The sequence below is a fragment of the Hyalella azteca genome, unplaced genomic scaffold (genome assembly GCF_000764305.2).
Source record: "Hyalella azteca isolate HAZT.00-mixed unplaced genomic scaffold, Hazt_2.0.2 contig14089, whole genome shotgun sequence".
NCBI lineage: Eukaryota > Metazoa > Arthropoda > Malacostraca > Amphipoda > Hyalellidae > Hyalella > Hyalella azteca.
This window is the reverse complement of record NW_025943988.1, coordinates 493,271-503,973: the sequence shown is the minus strand read 5'-3', so window position 1 is coordinate 503,973 and position 10,703 is coordinate 493,271.

The following is a 10,703-nucleotide window of genomic DNA, read 5'->3' as shown; positions in this document are numbered from 1 at the left end:
TAAAATATTTTTTATAAACGCAGTGACTTTAAAAGTTAAATGAGACAAATATTACTGATAAACATAAACTTGAATGGCATTCATCAAATTTTCTATCAACAATATAATCAGCCATATTTCTAATATGTAATGTGCATATGCTCTATAAAATTTGTAATTCTGTCTTGTAAAGCAAAAAAAAAGTATCGCAGAATTTGGAATCTCGCAGAATCAGTAACTGCGACACCATAATTTTGCATCTTTAATTAAATTTCAATGTAAAAGTTCATCAAAGAACTGTCATCGCCCTCGAAGATCTTTACCATGAAAAGGGAAGATGTTATTTTATACGAAAAAGAATTTCTTATTTTTTCTCTTACGTCTCTAGATAGCGAAAAATTTCACAAGTAATCCTCGAAAGGGCAGCGAATTTCCCGGTAATCTGATTGATTCCCACAGTACACCGGCGCAAGAAAAAAGATTAATTAGTACTATGGATCTTTTAGCGGCTGATAAGACGAAGAAAATTGTGTTGTCACAGAGCTCATCGTCACAAACATTTCTAATTTATCGCATTAGGCGCTTCGTGAGAGACAATAATCTGATTACTGGGAAAAACTAAAAATCTGATCTCAAGAAGCCATTATTTTCTTTTATGGAAGCCTCTACGGTGGACAAATAGCCCATCGAAATGTATCCTCTACAGCTGTCATCAGAAGTTACTCTATTTTCATTAAAATAAAGTTTTTGTTTAATTAGTGGAGTAGAAGTAGACTTTTCTGGCTTGTTCGTAGTCGCCGAGACTTAAGAAATTTTGAATAAAAGGCGAAAGAACACTGGTGTATTTAAAAAAAATGCAACCAATGGAAAAGGTCAAGGTTTAAGATCCCAGTTTTAAAGAAAAGGTTAAGGGGATCATTGGTGAATTTACTAATAGAAGTGCAGTGTATTAATAGAAGTGTGTGCCCAGAAGTGTAGAGCCAGATCTTCATTTCTTATGCGTCCTATCCAACGCTCAAGATGAGCGTGGCTACCGATTAGATGTTTGCCGTACAGCACAAGAGGGATATATTGAACATTTATATGCAAAAAAACTTTGAATCTTTCTCTTCCCATTGATGTATAGTTTATTCATTTTGAATAAATACTTGAATAAATAAGAATTCATTAAATTGGGGTTATCATTCAGAATCACCCTGTACATTCATATCTTTTGTTTGATTGCTCTAATTCTCTTTTTCAGGTCGCCCCAAAGTAAAGATTTTGCGGAACCATTCATAAATTCGCTCAAAGCTGAAATGGTACAGAAACTATACTCGTAATTATCATTACAAATTCTCTAAACCCTTTGAAAAAAGTGTTAAAAAGCAGGTGCTTTTTTAAATAATATATAAAATTTTGGAAAACCCATACTCCAATTTTCCTAATGTAAGATGAAATTTCATGTTCCAATCGAAGGAAATCATGAACTCATTAACACAAGATCATGTCCATCCGTATAACATACAAAATTTTGTACCAATAAAGTTTCATCCCATACAGAAGAGTGGATTGACAACAAATATATTTCACAGCTCCCTGTATAAGACTTTCAGATGTTTGCAAAGCCACAAACAACGTGCCGATTCAAATACAATGTTTTTAATATATTTTTAACGTCAATAATTCCTTCACTATTTTATTATCTCATCGTATATCGTTATTAATCTATACGAACTATTTTTATAAATTATAAGTATCGTGTTACCAAACAATTCAAATATGATATGACTGAATCCGAATAGAGACCGAATGTTTACACCAATTCAGATGAGATGTCTTGATGCGCCTCAGGCTTGATGAAGTGAAGAATTTTGATTATTCTCCGTGATTGGCAATCTCTGGGATCTGCACGTGTAAGCAGTGATTTCAATAAATAAATACTTAGAACAGATTGGTATTTCCAATATTTTTATTAAAATCATCATGATCCTTATATTTTTATTATTATTACTACTATGATTATTATTATTGTTATTATTATTATTATTACTATTATTATTATTATTATTGTTATCGTGCTTTCTATTAATATTATTATTATTATTATTATTATTATTTTTATTATTTCACCCGCCCCCCTTTCATGAAATGTCGTGAAATCATAGATCAACGTAGAGAGATGGCAGTGGTACCGTTGGATAGGGCAGAATGTCAGCTTTAAAATTAGTATAAAAACCGAAAAAGTAAAAATTTTCAATTTTAGGGTAGACGCTCCCCTTAAGGCGGTAATGATATTATTGCGGCAAATAGTTCACATATTTTGCTAATTTTATTGATCAATTATTTTAACTCATTCACTGTGAACGTGATGCGACTCTCAAAAAGCCAGTTGAGCAATCATAATTATAGTTTTTTATTTATTCTAAATTTTTTACCAAAGTAAATTGTTTCCTATTTATATATATGTAATGATAACAAAACGAAGTCGAGGAGAATTAGTAAATAAAGCAGTGACGCATCTTTATTTCAATAAGGCCACCGTAAAATTGAAGTGATAATGTCTACTGATTAAAGTTTTAATCTATTCAACGTTGCTCATCAAACGCGAATGGCAGATTTACATCGATTAAACCCAGTTACCAGAATCTAAACAAAACTCTAACTTTTTACAGGAAACAAATTTAAATCTTGATGGTTGACTGCGCAGTGACGTTAAATTCAATACTACTTACCAAGCCAGCATTTTTAATATTTATTTTATTGAACTAATTCATTTTAATCACCCATAATTGTCACAATTATCAACAATTTGTTGCAGTTATTCACCTTTTTTGAACAAATAATGTCAAAACGCATATACGAAAACGTATAAATATTTCTCAAATAAATCTGTTTTTAAAAGAAATTGTCTAGTTTTATGGGGAATGAGATCACAGTTTGCTCTTAGAGGGAACCTAGGTTAACCTTTTCTAAATCCTTCTTCAAATCAGACACCTTTTTAAATGAGAACCTTTTTCTAAATCAAAATTTTCTAAATCAGAGTTAATTTCTGGCATATCCTAATACTATGGTTTCTAGACCCTGCATTCTAGAGTGGTCTCGGTGAAGAAAAATTACTGCACGCGTTGTGATTTTTCTTAGTGAACTGTAAAGATTCAATCCTTTCATCCCTCACGCAAAGCCGATGCTCCGCGGCGATCTCCATATTTGCATTTCAGCTAATCTTTTGCGCCGGTCAGACGGCCGTCTGCATCTCAATGTCCGCAGAAGCTAAACAGAGGCTGAAACCGTGGGCAACACAAAAGCATGAAGCCGCGCTGAAAATTCGTCTCGGATTCGCCTAGAACTTAAATAATTTTGTCTCGTACTGACTTTGTATGCAGGTCTCCGGCGACGCGGCTTAAGAAGTGTTTTGAGAATGAACAACAGGCATGGAAAAGTCGCTGTTCTGTGTATAAATGAACGCCACCTAAGCAAAAGTCACTGAATAACCGAAAGGAAATAATCCAATACAGGCAATGTGGGACCAAGTAGGAAAGAAGAAATTTAGTGAAAACAAATGTTCGTTTTTACGAAACGACAGTACGAAAAGTTCATAAGCATGCAGAATAATATTGAAAACCTGTAATAAATTTCATTAAATTACGAAGTAAAATTCTCACTAACCATGCAGAATAATTTTTAAAATAATTTCTCGTATCTGTTTTTATTTATTTTTCAAAGAACTACACACACAATTTACAAACCCCACTTCAGAGGCACACATTATAACCTTATTTGAATTTTTTTCTACTGTAAAATGAATCCGAATTGTAAAGCAAACAAAAAATGCATTGAGAAGGGAAAACAAACTTTTACGAGTACATTGAAAGAAATCGATGCGGCAAATCTCAAATATCGACGAAAAAATATTAAAGGTGTTTGCAAAGTGTGAAAGGTTTGAGGACTTTCTCCAATCATGCAAATGTAGAAGGTAGTTCGAGTAGTCTAGGCCTATTCAATTGTGTCTTGAATGAAGCAAAAACGGCGCTGGTGGAGACACAATATGCCATCATTCCTAAGCCAGCGCTTGCCTTCCATTCGCAGCAGTTCTCGGGAAATGCCTTGAGATTAAACCAACTCCAGACTGCATCCGGATGTCGCTTGGTTGGTCGGGAAAAGCTAGATAGAGGAGGAATCAATGGATACTACAAACGGTCCAGATATTGTCACTTACATTCTGTGTAAGAGGTTAAATATTCGCGCTGAATGGAATACTGAGACTCTGACCAAAGCGACAGCACTCGGTGTCTGCATATACCCACGATGGTCTGCAGTTTGTCCTGGGGAAAAAATTCCTAAAAGGTAAAACTTGCTTCCAATTGTACTCCTCATACGCAGAAGTCCTATGTTTCACCAAAATGCTCGCTTCCAAATCTAGCAACGAAATTTAAACCAGTGAGTACTGAAATTTCATTACCAGGAATTTTGTCCGGGAGATAGGTTAAAGGCATTCTTACCTTGAAAAAATCAGCCGGCGAATGAACCATGTCATTATCTCTTGATGGCAATGCATAGCTCGCATGTACTGTACAACGCAGGATTCAACTGTTAGTTCAATGTGCTCTAGGTACCATATGGTACCTAGAGAATTATGGTACCAGAGAATTGCTCTAGGTACCATAATTTAACTTCGTAATATTTCATATTGATACTATATTATGATCAACGCCAATCAAATTGGTGTAAAATGAAAGTAACATGGCCACACTGTAATGAATTCATCTGTAGAATTAATATCTTTTCATGGTTTATAGAAGAGTAGGATCCATAGAAGAAGCCATGCTTGTGAATATATATCTCATCATTTAATATTATGAACTAACCTCATATTTCACCTCGTTAAAATTTTTGTTTGATTGTTTAATAATAATATTCACCAGCATATTAATATTGCTTACCTTTGTGGAAATCCTCTCTAAAAAATCATATCAGTTAAGAACAAAGAACTTGTAATTTCAAGTAGAATTTTTTTTTCTGTTTCCACGGCGTTTGTTGCATTGGATCAGCCTACATCTATTGCACCTTTCCCTCATAAATGCTTTGATGAGAGAGAGGCTCACTAAATGCAACCCTGCGTTTGATTACACAAACACCGATCCAATTTCCGAGGATGTCCTATGACGCTGGATCTGGATATTTTTTCGATAAAAGGACTCCTGTTGTGTTTATTTAATTGCAGTTCTTATTGATTCAAAGTCTCGTTCAATCGTTGATGTGAAGTTGGTGTGACGATTTGACGGTCAGTGTTGAAACAATGAATAAATTCATTAATTGTAGATATCAAAGGCTTGCTTGGTATGTGTTTTTCGCAGTGATAGTTTTGAAGGGATATTTGTACACGTATCCACTATAACTGTAGAAATGTGATACATATAACATATCAAAAATACCTAAATATAGATTACGAATTCATCTGTGATGGAATCACGAGGCACTACAAAACAAAGAGATTGATTGATTATAAAACTTAGGTTTTATTTAGATTTCCTCAAAATTTCAAAACGGGAATGAAATGAGGGCTAATATTATGTTACTTTAGTGCTTAGCTATACCTTGAGCCGATATCGGGAAAGGCAACATGATAACGGGACTCTCAAATCTCAAATAAAAGTTATATTGCTATTATATTAGTGGTGCTGAATCGGGTGTTGTCTTATCACATATAATTTCTTTAAGATGTTATCCATATTGGTCGAAATTCGAATAACGAATGAATAAATGGATGAGTATAATACGCGATTAACCGAGAATGTTTCTCCTATTCAATCCGACATCTTAGAATTACAAACGGAATGAATTCAATGGAAATTGCAAGCCATTCAAGCCATAACAAACAGCGTTTCGCAATTCACGCTACAAAAAAGTGCCGTAAAACTCGAATTTTTAGTCGTCTTGGAAACGGCAGGTTTAGTTCATCAGAATCTTTGCAGTGCAGCTGGGATCGTAGCTTCCAGCGAGCCGAACTTTTGCGTCAACTAACGGCCGACGCCAGCGGCTGCAATGTCAGACCTGCATACTGATCCACTGCAGCGAGTATCGCTGATACGCGGCACGGTTAATGCAGGATTAAAGATCCTTACAGTCTCTCTGCCAAGAATATCATTCTCACTGTGTGGTTGCCGAAAACGTGATATTAATGTTGGTCGTAGTATCCCTGCCGGGAATGATATTATTTTTACTGCGAGGTTTCCGAAAACGCGGTATTAATGTTGATCGAGTATACCTGCCGGGAACGATATTATTTCTACTGTAAGGTTGCCGAAAACGTGGTATTAATGTTGTTCGGAGTATACCTGCGGGGAATGATATTATTTTTACTGTGAGGTTGCCAAAAACGTGGTATTAATGATGCTCGTAGTATCCCTGCCAGGAATGATATTATCTTCGCTGTGAGGTTGTCGAGAGCTTAAAATTAATATATTTGCATTCTCCCCGCACGGAATGAAAAAATGTGTTCATGTGGTGGCCGAGAGCGCGTTATTGAGCATACATACCATTCCTCTACGAGGAATGACAAATGTTCAGTGGTTTGTCAAGAACTTGGATTTAGAAATGTCAGTATCCCTCGCAGTAAATGAAAAATGCCAATGTTGTATAGTATTAGGGAGAGTTGGGTCAGATCCATTAGCTAGCATTCTGTTGCAACTGCTCCCTAAGAAATGGTAGTTTGTTTCTTTAATACCTCTTTTCATTCCTATCATATCGTTGAGAACGGCCTTTTAGTCCTAAAACAAAATAATATCGAGGTTAAGGTAACAAAAAATTTATAATACATGAATTTTTCGCATTCAGGAAAGAATTCAGGAATTTATGTTGTTTACAAAAAATGTAATGATTATTTTTCACGAAAAATAACATTTTAGTATTTGTTGACACATACAAATGACAATATTAACTGAAATGACTTTAATGACACATTTTTAACTCCACAGCATCGTTGACTCCCATGTGGGTCACTTTTTTATTAGAGTTTTAAAAGCTCATCGTTAAAAATCTTATAGCAAATTATCTTACACTTGCTTTTCATTTTAATTTACAATTTAGAATTGCATTTTTCATTCACTATTCCAGATATAAAACCGTAGAGAATAGTGCACACTTTCATCCATATTTCCGCAGTCTAACGGCGCCCCTGAGGGCTGAACAGCGTTCGGCTCCCTGGGATATGATGGATTTTGGGTGCACTTCTCTAGCTTTCTGGCTATGCGTAATGGAAACCTTGCTTGTCCATATACAATGTAGCAATGCAAAGTAAGATAAAGATTGTTTAGCTGTAATACTACAATAGAATACAATATTTCCTTGAGGATCAAATAGGTTTGTTATTTTTATTGCCTTTGTGCGTCGGTTCATTGGTGTGAAAACTGACAATTTTTTAAGATTAAATTTGTTTAGATATAATCTGTCTAGATTTTAAGTTGTCAATCTGTCTAGATTTTACGTAAGTTGTCAATGCTGTGATCCTTTCAGTTCTCAATGTTTCTCTCATCAAACTAAATGGTGATCCAAGCCAGGTAAAAAATCTTTTTATTAATCATATAATAATCTTCAAAAACATTTGATGAGCATTGGAATATGCTCCTGGCTCAAATATAACGAGTTTTATATCTAATATCCAATATAAGTTTGTTTGCCCTAGTGAAAGAGCTGTTTTGCAGTCAACTTTTAATTCGTAAATTTACCGCTTCGCTTATCAACAACACGTCAGGCAATTGCAATTTGCTGGCACCCAATGCATGGCAGACTGACGGATGAATGCTCAAAAATATTGTTGCTAGTTTAAATAAATGTTTTATTTCTCGTGTTCGAGGGCAGGCGCTGGCAACAAGCATTGATTTTTCGGGATTTCGTGGAGTTTTTACTTGCAGCCTTCCACTGATAAATATGTCAATGGCCATTAGTTTTTTACGCTTGAGTTGATGCTTAGTACTTTTAATGTTAAATAGGCGCGTTTGAATAACAACTTTTTAACAAAGCGCGTGTAGGCTGAACTTGAACAGTTGATTTTTATCTCCATGCATTAGTTTATATGACTTATGAAAAAGTTTTTTTTCAACTGCACGTGTGTTAACTCCGAATAAGATCCCTATACTCAGTATGACCGATAATTTAATTATCAATAGTCTGATTAACTACTCATTTACGGTTATACCGCGCAAATAATAATTTGTGTTCGCAAGCAAAAAATTATACAAATTTCTGCCCACTGATTAAATAGCGATGAAAGAAATATTACGCAAATTAACTGCCATGAATGTACGCTCTGGAAAATTTTAAGTTTGTAAATTATCAGAAATTGATACACTAGAGAATCGTAATCTTATTACTTAGCATGAATGCTCATCTCAAATATCTTTATTTAATGTGTTCAGCAAAATCCTTATACCCTAGCAATTTTCTCAGTTTTGGGCTAAATTTCAATTCTTCCCAAGTCACGCGACAACATTAGATCCATTTTATGAAGTTTCCACTACTTGTTTGTTAAAGGCCCTAAGTGATTTACCTACGAAGTTCTCATTTTTTAAAGTTAAACTCTTCTCTCTGCATTCTTAGGCTTCAATTCATTATGAGCAGCTTTTTTAGTTTCCATTTTAAGGCTACAATATCCGACATTTTCAAGCATTCCTGTACGAAGCTCGAGTTACGTATAACACAGTTTTTACCCCAAATCAGAGCAGGTTGGTCTCGAAGCCAGGATTTTTTATTATTTCATCACTCAGCAGCCGCTCACAATTTATCCAATAGAGTAGCCTATAAATAAGCTAGCCCTTAGCCTATAAATAAGCGAGCCCTTAGTGCACTTGCTTCCGACCAGACATTTATGCAGCAGCCTGGCCATGCCCTTCGAAGTATTGATGCCATCCAGCCCCATAAAGTCCCCCTGATCGTAATATTAACCTTACTAAGCCGCTCCTGAAAATTTCCGCATGAACCTAAACTGGACGGAAGTGTAACGATTATATTATTGGTACCACGCGGTGTATGGAGCAGCTTGATATATGGTGTTTTAAAAATAGTGGAATTAATTATGATGAGTAGTACACTAAGGCAGCTTGATATACGATAAGTAGTACAATGTGATTAGAGCAGCTATATTTACGGTGAGTAGCACATGCTTCCTAATGCAGCAAGATACACGATATTTCAAGAGTGAGCGGAATTTCTTTTAATTAATAGCACGTGGTGACTAGAGCAGGTGTTTTAAGTGTGAGCTGAATTTTTTTTAATGAATAGCGGGGTGACTAAATTAATTTGATTTGCGGTATTTTAAAAAGTGAGCGGAATGAACTGTGAAGATAACTGGAAGGAACTGGTTAGAAACGCACTGAAAACCTCATGAAACTTTCAAGAATAATGGTCACAGGTATTCGAAGGTAAATAAATGTATAATATATTCCTGATGAATGTGATCACATGGTCAAACTAAATGCAATGAAAGAGCAACGAATAAAAAGAAAATACGGACGAAAGCTCATCAGAACATTGCGTGTGAATGTAAAATATGTATTCTATAAATTTTATGGAATTTTTTCAGGTGCTGTCCTTCTGGAGAGTCATGAATAATTAAAAGCACAAACTAGTAATAGATTATTTGGAAATTAAATAATAGAGTGAAATGAAAAAAAAACAAGGGTCCTTCTAAATAAATATTATCTATTATATACATATATTGTGCGGTAATAGGCAAGCAGTTCCCAGGTTAAATTCTAAGAAAATTTTTTATTCAAAATAATTTTTTTCGACGAACTTAACGTTCATTGATTAATATTACTTCGATTTAAATGGGAAAAAAATTTGAACCACATCTTTACTGAAAAAATTTGTTTGTGATGAAAGTAAAGTTAAAGTGTGAACTCATATACTTGAATTTGAAAGTATCAAGTCATTCTCTGAGCATAGCCATCTATTTTTCGTTACACGCTAATATTTAGCTGAATATAAAACAAAACGATCAATAAATTCCAGAAGACAGTGATAGTGACTTCGACGTCACTTGTATTGGGAGCCTGAAGCGATTATTGGATGTAAGGTTCCTGCAGCTCTTTATCGGACACTCCTTGTGTTTGTTTGTATTTCTTTGTGTGTCATTTATTCAGTCAAGCGCTAAACGCTGTTTCACGTCTGTTTGAACTTGATGAGATATGAACTTCCAAGAAATATTTTTTTTTAATTTTTCAGTTTTGTTCAGCAATCGTTCCTTCCTTCATCTTGTACTTTTAAATACTAAAGTAATAATAGTCACTCATGAACATGATTCGTTAATGATTCATTAATGATTCACATTAATGATTCATTGAAATGATTTGTTAATGTGAAGGCGTAAAAATGTGTTCCGATAAGTAAGGTAAGACTTAGTTTGCATATGTTTATTGCTGAACCGTTACAACCCTTCACCGACGTTTGATATAAATTGGTTTGAAAAATCAGTTGATCGAAGGCAAATATGGTGCTTCTATTTTCAACGCACTTTTGGAGTTATTTCAACCCTTCAACTCATAATTTTATTAATTATAAAAACTGAAGTGAAATTTAAATTTACTGGGACGCACAAATTTTACTCTTTATCATAAATTCAATTGCGATTTATTGCCTCAATTTCTGGAAAATTTTGCCATAGTAATTATTAAAAGAATTCCGCTTTAGTTAAGGTATCAAGACGAGGAGGATTTTAAAAGAAAAACACGGATGTTTTATTTATA